We start from the raw sequence: 14,590 nt of genomic DNA, 5'->3' as shown, positions 1-14,590 counted from the left end.
CGCTGTCTCCTCACGAACAGGAACCCCGACTGTCCCATCCTCTCTCACCGACCTTGCCGCCCAGCTTGCCCGGGTTGGGGGGCTGGGGCTAACCGTGGCAATCTCCTCCCCATCCCTCCAAGCGCTGACCCTGTGGACGCTGGCAGTGGATCAGCCATCACCGACCCTCTCCGCATCTCCTTGCAGAATGTCCGTTCACTTGCGAACAAGGCCCTTGCAATCCATGAGCCGATCGTGGATGATTGCATCGACATCATGGCCCTGACGAAAACTTGGCTGAGGGGCGATGATACCTTGCCCTTAACGAAGCCTCCCCACCCGGCTATACCTTCCACCACTTGCCCCGCCCAGACCGCCATGGTGGCAGTGTGGCTCTCATCACCAAATCACACCTTGGTCTGTCCCCCGACACCTCCGCCACCTTCTCCTCCTTTAAACATTTCACCCTATTCCACCCCTCTCGCCTCTCATTTCAAATCCTCGTTCTCTCCCGCCCGCCCAAGTGTGATAAAATCTTCACCGCTTTCCTCCCTCAGCCTTTGCACTGAGCGACTTCTCATCCTGTGATTTCAACCTCCATCTCAACTCATCATGCTCCCTCTCCTCTCAGTTCACTGCCCTCCTGTCCTCCCTTAATCTCTCCCTCCATGTGAACTCCTCAACCTAGATTCACGGCCACCCCCTCGACCTTGCCATCTCTCGTGGCCTCGCTATTCCGACCGGGTCACTTATAGATAAGGCCAGCTCTGACCCACATCCCCCTTCCCCCACCCAACCCTACTTCCTTCTGCATCCACCCCTGGAAAAAACTCTCTCACAACTGCACTTATCAACTCCAAACTGTCCACCCTCCGGCCCTCCTTTCACTGACATTCCCCAGCCACACCCTCACCACGGCCTTTGATGCCCGAGTCCCTATTAAAGCCATTACTCTCTCCCACCCTCACCGTTCCCCCGGTATAGCCCTCATCTTCGCTCCCTCAAGTCCAAGGGACGCAGACTTGAGCGGATGTGGCGGACAACGGGTTTAGCCATTCACCGCCAGATCAGACTGGAACACATAAAGCATTATCGGGTCCTGCTCTCATTTGCCAAACTGCTCACTATCCCAGGATCATTCTGGAATGCAAAGATAACCCCCGGCTGCTATTCTCTACTGCTAACTGTCTCCTTACACCCCTCTCCGCTGTCTCCACCACACTCACCTCCAATAACAAATGTGAGGAGTTCATGGACGACTTTGTCTTTAAGATTGAGACCATCCGATCAGCTGCCTCGGCGAGTTCCCTTCCTTCCCCTAGCCCACCAGGCCAAATTTCCTCTAATGTTCACCCTGAACTCTTTCTCCAGTTTCTCTCCGATCTCCCCTCTTGACCTCTCCATGCTATCTTGTACATGTCTCCAAGGATCTATCCTTGGCCCCCTTCTATTCCTCATCTATATTCTGCCCTTTGGCAGCGACATCCAAAAACACAGCTTCAGTTTCCACATGTACGCTGACGACACCCAGCTCTACCTCACCACCACTTCTCTCGACCTCTAGACTTGACTACTCCAATGCACTCCTGGCTGGCCTCCCACATTCTACCCTACATAAACTTGAAATCATCCGAAACTCGGCAGCCCATGTTCTAACTCGCACCAAGTCCCGCTCACCCATCACCCCTGTGCTCGCCGACCTACATTGGCTCCCGATTAAGCAATGCCTCATTTCAAAATTCTCATCCTTGTTTACAAATCCCTCCATAGCCTCACCCCTCCCTATCTCTGTAATCTCCTCCAGCCCCACAACTCACTGAGATGTCTGCGCTCCTCTAATTCTGCCCTCTTAGCATCCCTGATTATAATCGCTCAACCATTGGTGGCCATGCCTTCTGTTGCCTGGGCCCCAAGCTCTGGAACTCCCTCCCTAAACCTCTCCACCTCTCTACCTCTCTTTCTTCGTTTAAGACGCTCCTTAAAACCGACCTCTCTGACCTCATCTGCCCTAATTTCTACTTATGCAGCTCAGTGCCAAATGTTTATTTTATAACACTCTTTGGGACGTTTTACTACGTTAATTATCATAGGCAGTCCCTCGGAAGCGAGGAAGACTTGCTTCCACTCTTAAAATGAGTCTTTAGGTGGCTGAACAGTCCAATACGAGAACCACAGTCCCTGTCACAGGTGGGACAGATAGTCGTTGAGGGAAGGGTTGGTTGGGACCAGTTTTGCCGCATGCTCTTTCCGCTGCCTGCGCTTGATTTCTGTATGCTCTCGGCGTAAAAGGTGCTATATAAATACATTGTTGTTGTTTTGATCTTCCAGAATTCCCCATGGATTCAAATAAAGCAAATGTAACCCCAATGTTCAAGAAAGGAGGGAGGGAGAAAACAAGGAATCTGAGGCCAGTTAGCCTGACATCAGGTGTAGCGAAAATGTTAGAATCTATTATTAAAGATGTGGTAACGGGACACTTGGAAAATCACTGATTAGGTAGAGTCAACACGGTTTCATGAAATGTATAAAACACTGGTTCGGCCTCAACTGGAGTATTGTGTCCAATTCTGGCCACTTTAGGAAGGATGTGAAGGCCTTAGAGAGGGTGCAGAAAAGATTTGCGAGAATGGTTCCAGGGATGAGGGACTTTAGTTACGTGAATAAACTGGAGAAGCTGGGGTGGTTCTCCTTGGAGCAGAGAAGGTTGAGAGGAGATTTGATCGAGGTGTCCAAAATCATGAGGGGTCTGGACAGAGTAGATAGAGAGAAACTGTTCCCATTGCTAGAAGGGTCGAGAACCAGAGGACACAGATTTAAGGCGATTGGCAAAAGAACCAAAGGCGACATGAGGGAAAACATTTTTACGCAGCGAGTGGTTATGATCTGGAATGCATGGCCTGAAAGGGTGGTGGAGGCAGATTCAATCATGGGTTTCAAAAAGGAGTTGGATGAGGTAAAAAAATATGCAGGGTTACGGGGAAAGGGCGGGGGAGTGGGACTGGCTGAGGTGCTCTTGCAGAGAGCTGGCACGGGCCGAATGGCCTGCTTCCGTGTTGTAACCATTCTATGATTCCAAGAATACAAAAGCAGAATATTTTTAAAAGATGAGAGACTAGTAAATGCTGGCACAAAAGCAAAATACTGCGGATGCTGGAATCTGAAATAAAAACAGAAAAAGCTGGAAATACTCGGGGGTCCCAGGCAGCATCTGTGGAGAGAGAAACAGAGTCAACGTTTCAGGTCAGCGGCCCATCACCATGTAACAGATTCTTCAGCAAGTGTCGAGGCAGTGAAAGGCGGAGGGGAGGAAAGAGCAAAAGGGAAGGTCTGTGATAGAGTGGAAGGCAGGAGAGATTTGAGACAAAATGGATGATGGGCATAAATGAGATGGTAATGGCACAAGTTAGGAAACAAAAGATGAGTCGAGATGGGGAGTGAATGGAATCATCAGCTGCCCAGGGAAAGAGTAAAAAAAAAAGAAAGGGCGGGAAGGGAAAAAAAATTCTGGGCAGCAGTTAATGTCTGAAATTGTTGAGCTCGATGTTGAGTCCAGGAGGCTGTAAAGTGTCTAATCGAAAGATGAGGTGCTGTTCCTCGAGCTTGCGTTGAGCTTCACTGGAACAGTGTAGGAGGCTGAGGACGGAGAGGTCAAAGTGGGAGTGGATCGGGGAATTAAAGTGACAGGCGACTGGAAACTCAAGGTCACACTTACAGACTGAACGGAGGTGTTCCGCAAGAAGTACAAGTAAATCGCTGTTTCATCTGGGAAGAGGTAAAAGGCAGGTGTTGCATCTCCTGACCTTGCACAGGAAGAACCTTACATAAGAACATAAGAAATAGGAGCAAGAGTCGGCCATTTGACCTCTTGAGCCTGCTCCGCCATTCAATAAGATCGTGGCTGATCTGATCTTGGCCTCAGCTCCACTTCCCTGCCCGCTCCCCATAACCCTTGACTCCCTTATCGCTCAAAAATCTGTCTATCTCCAGCTTAAATACATTCAATAATCCAGCCTCCACAGCTGAGGTAGAGAATTCCAAAGATTCACGACCCTCTGAGAGAAGAAATTCCTCCTCATTTCTGTTTTAAATGGGCGGCCCCTTATTGTGAGACTATGCTCCCTAGTTCTAGATTCCCCCACGAGGGGAAACATCCTCACTGCATCTACCATGTCAAGCCCCCTCAAAATTCTATATATTTCAATAAGATCACCTCTCATTCTTCTAAACTCCAATGAGTATAGGCCCAACCTGCTCAACCTTTCTTCATAAGTCAACCCCCTCACCTCAGGACTCAACCGAGTGAACCTTCTCTGAACTGCCTCCAATGGAAGTATATCCTTCCTTAAATAAAAAGACCAAAACTGTATGCAGTACTCCAGGTGTGGCCTCACCAATACCCTGTACAGTTGTAACAGGACTTCTCTGCTTTTGTACTCTATCTCCCTTCCAATAAAGGCCAACATTCCATTTGCTTTCCTGATTACTTGCTGTACCTGCATACTAACTTTTTGTGTTTCATACACAAGGACCCCCAGGTCCCTCTATACTGCAGCATTTTGTAATCTCTCCCCATTTAAATAATAGCTTTTTTATTTTTCCTACCAAAATGGATAACCGCACATTTTCCCACATTATACTCCATCTGCCAAATTTTTACCCACTCACTTAGCCTATCTATATCCCTTTGTAGATTCTTTGTCTCCTCGCAACTTGCTTTCCCACCTATCTTTGCATCATTAGCAAATTTGGCTACATTACACTCTGTCCCTTCATCCAAGTCATTAATATAGATTGTAAATAGTTGAGGGCCCCAGCACTGATCCCTGTGGCACCCCACTAGTTACAGTTTGCCAACCTGAAAATGACCCATTTATCCTGACTCCCTGCTTCCTGTTAGTTAACCAATCTTCTATCCACGCTAATATATTGCCCCCAACCCCATGAGCTCTTGTGTAGTAACCTCTTATGTGACACCTTATCGAATGCTTTCTGGAAATCCAAATACATGACATCTACTGGTTCCCCTTTATCCACCCTGCTCGTTACATCCTCAAAGGTCTCAAGCATATTTGTCAAAAATGATTTCCCTTTCATAAAACCATGCTGACTCTGCTTGACTGCAATATGATTTTCTAAATATCCTGCTACTACTTCCTTAATGATGGACTCCAGCATTTTTCCAATGATAGATGTTAGGCTAACTGGTCTATAGTTTCCTGCTTTCTGTCTCCCTCCTTTCTTAAATAGGGGCGTTACATTTGCGGTTTTCCAATCCACTAGGACCTATCCAGAATCCAGGGACTTTTGGTAGATTACAACCAATGCATCCACTATCTCTGCAGCCACTTCTTTTAGGACCCTAGGATGCAGGGCATCAGGTCCGGGGGACTTGTCCACCTTTAGTCCCATTAATTTGCCTAGTACTTTTTCTCTAGTGATAGGGATTCTTTTAAGTTCTTCCACCCCCCCCCCCCCCCCCCCCAAAAGCCCCTTGATTATCAGTTATTGGGATGTTTTTAGTGTCTTCTACCGTGAAGACTGATACAAAATATTTGTTCAAAGTCTCTGCCATTTCCCTGTTTCCCATTATTAATTCTCCAGTCTCATCCTCTAAGGGACCAACGTTTACTTTAGATACTTGCTTCCTTTTTATATACCTGTAGAAGCTCTTGCTGTCTGTTTTTATATTTCTTACTAGTTTGCTCTCATAAGCTTTCTTCTGAGATGTCGTGGGAAGGGGAGGGGTTGCTGGGGGTGACTGCGGAATGGACCAGGGGATCGCGGAGGGAGCGGTCCCTTCGGAATGCTGGGAGGGGAGGGGAAGATGTGATTGGTGGTGGGATCACGCTGAAAGTGGGGGAAATGGCGGAGGTTGATCCGTTGAACCTGGAGGCTGGTGGGTGAAAGGTGAGGACAAGGGGAACCGTGTCGTGGTTCTGGGAGGGAGGGGAAGGGGTGAGAGCAGAGATGCGGGAAATAGGGACATGGTGGAAGGGAATCCTCGGTTGAGGAAAAAGGAAGACATGTCAGAGGCACTAGTGTGGAAAATGGCGTCAGCGCAGATGCGACGGAGACGGAGAAACTGGGAGAATGGAATGGAGTCCTTACAGGATGCGGGGTGGGAGGAAGTGCAGTCCAGGGAGCTGCGGGAGTCAGTGGGTTTATAGTGAATGTTTGTCAATAGACTATCCTCAGAAATGCTGATATTCAGAGGGATTTGGGGATCCTTGAACATAACTCACAAAATTAACATGTAGGTACAGTAAGCAATTAGGAAGGCAAATGGTATGTTGGCCTTTATTGCAAGGGTGTTGGGAGGACAAGAGTAAGGAAGTCTTGCTGCAATTATATAGGGCTTTGGTGAGACCACACCTGGAGTATTGTGCACAGTTTCGATCTCCCTACCCAAGGAAGGATATAGTTGCCTTAGAGGGAGTGCAAAAAAGGTTCATTAGATTGATTCCTGGGATGAGAGGGCTGTCTTATGAGGAGAAATCAAATAAAATGGGCCTATATTCTCTGGTGTTTAGAAGAATGAGAGGTGATCTCAATGAAACACAAGATTCTGAAGGGGGATTGACAGGGTAGATGCTGAGAGGTTGTTTCCCCCGGGGCTGGAGAGCCTAGAACTAGGGGTCAGGAGGAGGGTTCGGACATTTAGGACAGATGAGAAATTTCTTTACCGAGGGTTGGGAATCTTTGGAATTCTCTACCCCAAAGGGCTGTGGATGCTCAGTCATTGAGTATATTCAAGGCTGAGATCGATAGATTTTTGGACTATAAGGCAATCCAGGGATATGGGGAACGAGCAGGATGGTGGAATTGAGGTAGAAGAGCAGCCATGATCTTATTGAATGGCGGAGCAGGCTCGGGGGGCCGTATTGGCCTACTCCTGCTCCTATTAGTTTTGGGTCCATTTCACGTGCTGTTTGATGAGCAGTGGGACTTTTCAGTGAGAGACTTGGACTTTGATGATTTGGAGTTGTAAGTGGGTGGTGAGTTTCCAAATCACAGAGCTGTGTTACACCGTGTGAAACCTCTCATATTACCGATGTGCCTGTAGTCTGTCGGCAACCTAATAACAGGATTCACACCCTGAGGAGTGCGTTTTGTATCAGACTATCACTGATTTCCTGCAAACATCTCCCTCGTGCGGTTTAGCAATCGGAGTTTCTGTTCCAGTGCCAATCTGCCAAAGTTAACATTTCAAACAGCCTGTTCCAACCCTCAAACAACTTTTAACTTCTGAACAGAGATGTTAACACCAAGTCACACTCCTGACTTGTGCCTGTAGGTGGTGGCGAGGCTTTGGGGGGGGGGGGGGGGGGGGTGGTCAAGAGGTGAGAAACTTATTGCAGAATACCCAGCCTCTGACCTGCTCTTGTAGTCACGGCATTTATGTAGCTGGTCCAGTTAGGTTTCCGGACAATGGTGACTCCCAGGATGTTGATGGTGGACTTGGTAATGGTAATGCCATTAAGTGTCTAGGTTCTCTCTCATTGCAGGTTGTCCATCTCTTCCTGTCCCCCGCCCCCCCACCCCCACTTCATTGGTGCACACCTCTAGTCAAGTGGGAATTCTGCCTTCTGTGGAGCTGGTCCCTTATTGGATCCAGAGAAGACAGAATCTCCAGAGAACCGAACCCTTCTTTGGGCTACATTAAGGTGAGGGAGCTTGGGGGGCCCTTTGGCCTTTGCCGAGGATTCATGCCGGCCTGGTGCGGAAACCTCCAGCCTTTTCTGGGTCGGACCTGTGCACGGCCGTGTCTGAGAGCACCGGCACAGGACCCACCGCGACCGATGGCCAGACCTCTCGGCCAATCCCTGCCTTGCTTTCCTCATTCATGCACACCCGTCCATAAGGTGGATGTAGTACATGCCCCTCCCTGACCGGGTCCAGCCTGTGAGACAGAAGGGAGACCAGGGACACTGAAGAACGATCCCTTGTACCTACCTCCCTCCCTCTGCCTGCCCAAGATCCATTGAAAAATTGGCTGGTGGGGGAGTGGGAGGCGTGTTGGCATAACGCATATCCCTTGGTCTCCTTTTGATGTGGCACAGCTTTGAGTAACTATTCACTTATATATTTCAGTGTTCACCGTTCCTCAGCATCTCCGACTACTGCCTCCTGCAATCGAAGAATGATACAGTGCAGGAGGCCGCCATTCGGCCCATCGTGCCTGTGCCGGCTCTTTGAAAGAGCGATGCAATTAGTCCCACTCTCCTTGCTCTTTCCCCATTGGCCTGCAAATATTTCCATTTATCCAATTCCCCAGTGAAAGTTTCCACCGCCCTTTCACGCAGTGTGTTGTACAAAGTCAGGAAGAGTCAAATGGCTGTTCCGTCCATCAAAGTCACCAATTCATCCAGCCCAGCTTCAAAAAAGAAATCGGGGAATGTCTTGTATGAGCCCCAATACTCTCATTGGTGTTACATGCCTTGATTACCAAATGGCATTCAATAACGTACTGTATAGGATAAAATGAAATCCTAGAGATCTGCATGGAGTGCCATGTGTGTAACACAAATGCATCCGATGTTAAATATCAACTCGAAGGGATTTGGAAGGATTTGCAGTGATTGCATGTCAACTGGAAGACTCCGAACAAAAAAAGCAATCAACGGCTATTCGCTCAAAGGGGGGTGGAGGCAATGTTTGTTCAATAAATCTCTGGTCAGACCCCGTCTGCATTCAGATCCCATAGCACTATTTGAAGAAGAGCAGGTGTCCTTGGCAATATTTATCCCTCAACCGACATCACTAAAACATTTATCTCATTACTGTTTGTGGGAGCTTGCTGTGCACAAATTGGCTGCTGCGTTTCCTACATTACAACAGTGATGACACTTCAGAAGTACTTCATTGGCTGTAAAGGGCTTTGGTATGTCCTGAGGTTGTGAATGGTGCTATACAATGGTGCCTTATTTCTAAAGGCAATTAAAGATAATGGCCAGCACACTAGTGTTAAAGAATACACAGCAATGGAAGGTTTGTGATAAATATATACATCCCTATATGGTCATGTGATCCCAGTTGGCTACACCCAGATATTTTGAGGTCTCTGTAGCGACTGAAGTTTAGGTGCGTGTCCCCGTCATGTTATTCAGGCCGGAGAGCGGATCCCTGTCTTTGTGGGAAGGTTACATAGGATTACATTACACAGGATATACAGCACAGAAACAGGCCATTCAGCCCAACCAATCCATGCCGGTGTTTAAGCTCCACTCGAGTCTCCTCCAGTCTTTCCTCATCTAAATCTATCAGCCTAGCCCTCTATTCCCTTCTCCCTCATATGCTTGTCCAGCCTCCCCTTAAATGCATCGATACTATTCGCTTCAACCACTCCCTGTGGTAGCCAGTTCCACATTCTCACCACTCTCTGGGTAAAGAAGTTTCTTCTGAATTCTCTATTGGATTTCTTGGTGACTATCTTATATTGATGGCCTCTAGTTATGCTCTTCCCCACAAGTGGAAACATTCTCTCTGAGTCCACTCTGTCAAAACCTTTCATAATTTTAAAGACTTCTATTAGGTCACCCCTCAGCCCTTTTTCAAGAGAATCAAGACCCAGCCTGTTCATCCTTTCCTGATATGTATACCCTCGCTTTTCTGGTATCATCCATGTAAATCTTCTCTGCACCCTGTCCAGTGCCTCTATATCCTTTTTATAATATCGTGATCAGAGCTGTACGCACTACTCCAAGTGTGGTCTAACCAAGGTTCAATACAGGTAAGTGTGACAGAAATTTACAATAGACAGAATATGAATTCTAAAGTGCGATGGACAGGAATGAACTCCTGTAATTAGGACAGGATCATCACAACATGGAAAACACAGTCGGTTGGGTTGTCACTCGGTCCCTGTAATGATGCAACGTTGGTGGCCACCCAACGCTTGTGCCCTGACCCATGTCCCCAAGGTGTGGGCCTGCCTCGGGTAAGGGGAGGGAGGGCAATGGCTAAGGTACTTCCTGCAATATAGTATAGCCAGTGGCCTGGCCGAAGTGTCCAGTGTTGCTAAGACCTAAATATTCAGAAATACATCCTTTTGACATATGCCCATCAGTTGCATCTCATTACAATATGCTCATCTACATTTGCATCTCATTACAACATGCCCACCTATATTTGCATCTCATCAATATGCCCACCTGTATTTGCATATCATCACAATATGTCCACCTACAGATGCAGTGTGACCCAGCTCCAGCCTGGCCGTGGGGAGCTGCCCCACTGTATTATTCTGCTACTAAGGTGCAGGGCCCAAGATTCCTGGGTTGGTGGATAGCCCAAGGCGGTAACACACTTTGTGGGGTCGGGGATTCCTGCCGAGGCCGATTTCAGCCGGGATTGTGTTGAAGAAGGAGTTGCACGGGACGATGTTGCCCGTTGTGAATTCCGCACACAGAGTCGCCCACCCGTCAGAATGTGCAGCGCTGTTTACAGGACGCAGTTTGCCAGCAGCTGCTGAGCAAGGAAGGGCGGACTGGGTTAAAGGGGCATGGCCCAGATTGCTGAGATTGTGCGTGGGGATGATTGGCCGCATCTTGGGACTCGGCAGGTACTGGGGGGGAAATATTCTGATACTCGCGAAGCCTCCCCCCACATTCTGTATTGCCTTTGGAAAGTATTCTATTTCAGGATAATGCTGGGTTTCCCAATGGAGATTCCTGTTTATTTGATCCTTGTGTCGGAGCAGAGGGGCAGCTCGGGGCTATAAGGGAATCCAGAGGAAAGCCAGACCATCCCAGCTTCACCCACCGACCTAGGCGCATGGTCGGGGTGGGACCTTTCCCACGAGCTGTGTCTCGAGGCTGTGCTTCAGTCATGAAGCTTTAGAGCAGCTCTTTTCATTGCTTGCAGCACACACCTGTACCCAGGGCCCACAGCCACACCTGTACCCAGGGCCCACAGCCACACCTGCACCCAGGGCCCTCAGCCACACCTGCACCCAGGGACCACATCCACACCTGCACCCAGGGCCCACTGCACACACCTGCACCCAGAGCCCACTGCACACACCTGCACCCAGGGCCCACATCCACACCTGCACCCAGGGCCCACTGCACACACCTGCACCCAGGACCCACAGCCACACCTGCACCCAAGGCCCACAGCACACACTTGCACCCAGGGTCCACAGCACGTACACTGAAGCACAGAGAGTGACCACAGCTTTCAACCTGTACCCCACAGGCTCATTCCAGGGAGCCACAGGGAACCTTTCTCAGATCAGTCAGCTTGCAATGCACTTCCGTATAAGTAAGTCAGTGATGCCCTGTATTTATATAATGACAGTGCTTTCACACAGATAACCAAGAGGGCCAAATCCCATTAATGCCGATGTATTTGAGCAGTCCAGGATGGCACCCACTGTGCTCCTGGGACCCATGGGTGATTTACTGTGACATTGCCCATGGGAAATCAAGACCCAGTCTCGCTAACATCATAGGCAATCCCTCAAAATCGAGGAAGACTTGCTTCCACTCTCAAAGTGAGTTCTCAGGTGACTGAACAGCCCAATACGGGAATTACAGTCCCTGTCACAGGTGGGACAGACAGTGGTTGAGGGAAGGGGTGAGTGGGGAGTCTGGTTTGCCGCACGCTCCTTCAGCTGCCTGCGCTTGTTTTCTGCATGCTCTCGGCGACGAGACTTGAGGTGCTCAACGCCCTCCCGGATGCTCTTCCTCCACTTAGGGTGGTCTTGGGCCGGGGACTCCCAGGTGCCGGTGGGGATTGCACTTTATCAAGGAGGCTTTGAGGGTGTCCTTGTAATGTAACCTGGGGATCGCTTGCCGTGTAGGAGTTCCGAGTAGAGCGCTTGCTTTGGGAGTCGGGCATGCGGACGATATGGCCTTCCCAATGGAGCTGGTCAAATGTGGTCAGTGCTTCGATGCTGGGGATGTTGGCCTGATCGAGAACACTGATGTTGGTGCGTCTATCCTACCAGTGGATTTCCAGGATCTTGCGGAGGCAGCACTGGTGGTATTTCTCCAGCGCTTTGAGGAGTCTACTGTATATGGTCCACGTCTCTGAGCCATATAGGAGGGTGGGTATCACTACTGCCCTGTAGACCATAAGCTTGGTGCCAGATTTGAGATCCTGGTCTTCAAACAGTCTCTTCCTCAGGCGACCGAAGGCTGCGCAGGCACACTGGAGGCAGTGTTGGACCTCGTCATCGATGTCTGTCCTTGCTGACAGTAGGCTCCCGAAGTATGGAAAGTGGTCCACGTTGTCCAGGGTGACTTAGATAGGTTAGATGAGAGGGCAAATGCATGGCTGATGCAGTATAATGTGGATAAATGTGAGGTTATCCACTTTGGTGGCAAAAACGTGAAGGCAGAATATTATCTGAATGGCAGCAGATTAGGAAAAGGGGAGGTGCAACGAGACCTGGGTGTCATGGTACATCAGTCATTGAAAGTTGGCATGCAGGTACAGCAGGCGGTGAAGAAGGCAAATGGTATGTTGGCCTTCATAGCTAGGGGATTTGAATGTAGGAGCAGGGAGGTCTTACTGCAGTTGTACAGGGCCTTGGTGAGGCGTCACCTGGAATATTGTGTTCAATTTTGGTCTCCTAATCTGAGGAAGGACGTCCTTGCTACTGAGGGAGTGCAGCGAAGGTTCACCAGACTGATTCCCGGGATGGTAGGACTGACATATGAGGAGAGACTGGAGCGACTGGGCCTGTATTCACTGGAGTTTAGAAGGATGAGAGGGGATCTCATAGAAACCTATAAAATTCTGACGGGACTGGACAGGTTAGATGCGGGAAGAATGTTCCCGATGTTGGGGAAGTCCAGAACCAGGGGTCACAGTCTAAGGATAAGGGGTAAGCCATTTAGGACCAAGATGAGGAGAAACTTCTTCACTCAGGGAATTGTTAACCTGTGGAATTCCCTACCGCAGAGCGTTGTTGATGCCAGTTCATTAGATATATTCAAGAGGGAGTTAGATATGGCCCTTATGGCTAAAGGGATCGAGGGGTATTGAGAGAAAGCGGGAAAGGGGTACTGAGGTGAATGATCAGCTATGATGTTATTGAATGGCTTGAAGGGCCGAATGGCCTACTCCTGAACCTATTTTCTATGTTTCTATGTCCAGGGCTGCGCCATGGATTTTGATGACTGGGAGCAGTGTTGTGAGGCGGGGTCAGGTTGGTGGAGGTTACAGATGTTTAGTGTAAGGCCCATGCTTTTGTATGCCTCAGTGAAGATGTTGACAATGGCTTGGAGTGCGGCCTCTGAATGTGCGCAGACGCAAGCGTCGTCCACGTACTGTAGTTCGACGACAGAGGATGGGACGGTCTTGGATCTAGCCTGGAGGCGACGAAGGTTCAACAGGTTCCCATTGGTTCTATAGTTTAGTTCCACTCCAGCGGGGAATTTGTTGAGAGTGAGATAGAGCATTGCAGCGAGGAAGATCGAGAAGAGCGTTGGTGTGATGACGCAGCCCTGCTTGACCCCATCTAATCTTCAGGCTCAGAGTGCGGGGGCATCATCGGACCAGGGCATGGAGATGTAATTCAGTCCCCGTTATAAAATCATACAACCTTATTTTTATTTTCTAAAACCCCCTGATTTTATATTATTGTTTATAGTTTAATAGCAAAATATATGACAATTGGGGAATTGACTGGCGTGTCGGGGGTAGGAGCGGAAAGCTGGGAGACCCAGCTAGTAACAGCGCCACCCTTGGCAGGAAGTGTAATTACAGCGACATGTTTACATAGTCCCTGAAATTCCTGTAACACCATTCCCGCCGGCAATCTGGTAAAATAAAGAAAAAACTGCCCACTTACCTTTCTCTCCTGCGCCCTCTTGAACTTCCGACTCTTTAATGAAGATTCCCAGGCATCGAGTGACGTCACGCGAAGCCTGTGGCTTCTTTCGGAGCCTGTCCCCGCCCACAGGAGCTCATTTACATAGGCCACGCCCCCCATTTTTTCACCTTCAGTGCTTTAGAGATCACTGCAAGGCTTTGAAAGGTGAAATTTTTCAATGATTTTTTAATCTTATAGAATAGTTTAAAGATTGTCTAATTTATTTTAAACATTTTAACAGTTTTAAACAATTTAAAGTTAATTAAAGCAATATAAAGACTTTAAAAATGTCTTGCATTTCTGAACGTGCCGTGGTTGTGCAGTGTGTAATAGCATAGCCAGCAAATAACAAATAGCGACTTCTAAACTGCATGTACAAAGGAAAGGAGAAGAAAATGTTTATAAGATTGATGGCCACAACATTTCTGGTTTGGGGGAGGGTGCAAGTTGGGGGGGGACAGGAATTGTTGGCCGGGCCGATGTATGACACAACTCACTGAAGATGCAACTGCCCTCCTAGTGCAGCAGCATACAGATGACGGAATTAGGATGGGATGACAGCACTTGTCCTAAATTCCAAAACTCCTGCCCTCCCATCCGTTCGCGAGAAGCTGAGCCTCTCTGTAAAAGGTGCAGTTTGTCGGGACCCATTCACCAAGGTGGAAGTACCTGGTTGAAAGTACGCTGTTCAACTGAGATTGTTTGTGGAAACTTTTGGCTATATTTTGGGACTCAGTACAATTGCTAGAAAGCCTTTGCACTATTATTCTCAAGAAGCCACCCTCTACA

At 48.6% G+C, this 14,590-nt stretch overlaps 1 protein-coding gene across 1 annotated transcript in view; it reads right to left on the bottom strand.

The window, feature by feature from the left end:
* cdr2l (cerebellar degeneration-related protein 2-like) overlaps positions 1–13,800 on the bottom strand; it is a 156,557-nt gene extending 142,757 nt beyond the window's left edge. The window contains exon 1 of the mRNA XM_070857430.1: positions 13,781–13,800. The gene's annotated coding sequence lies outside the window, so the exon portion shown is untranslated. The remainder of the gene's footprint in view (positions 1–13,780) is intronic.
* Between the last annotated feature and the right edge of the window lie 790 nt (positions 13,801–14,590).

This window comes from Pristiophorus japonicus, chromosome 16 (genome assembly GCF_044704955.1).
Source record: "Pristiophorus japonicus isolate sPriJap1 chromosome 16, sPriJap1.hap1, whole genome shotgun sequence".
Classification (NCBI taxonomy): Eukaryota; Metazoa; Chordata; class Chondrichthyes; family Pristiophoridae; genus Pristiophorus; species Pristiophorus japonicus.
Note: the sequence above shows the minus strand (reverse complement) of the source record. Positions and strands in the feature narration are given on the sequence as shown.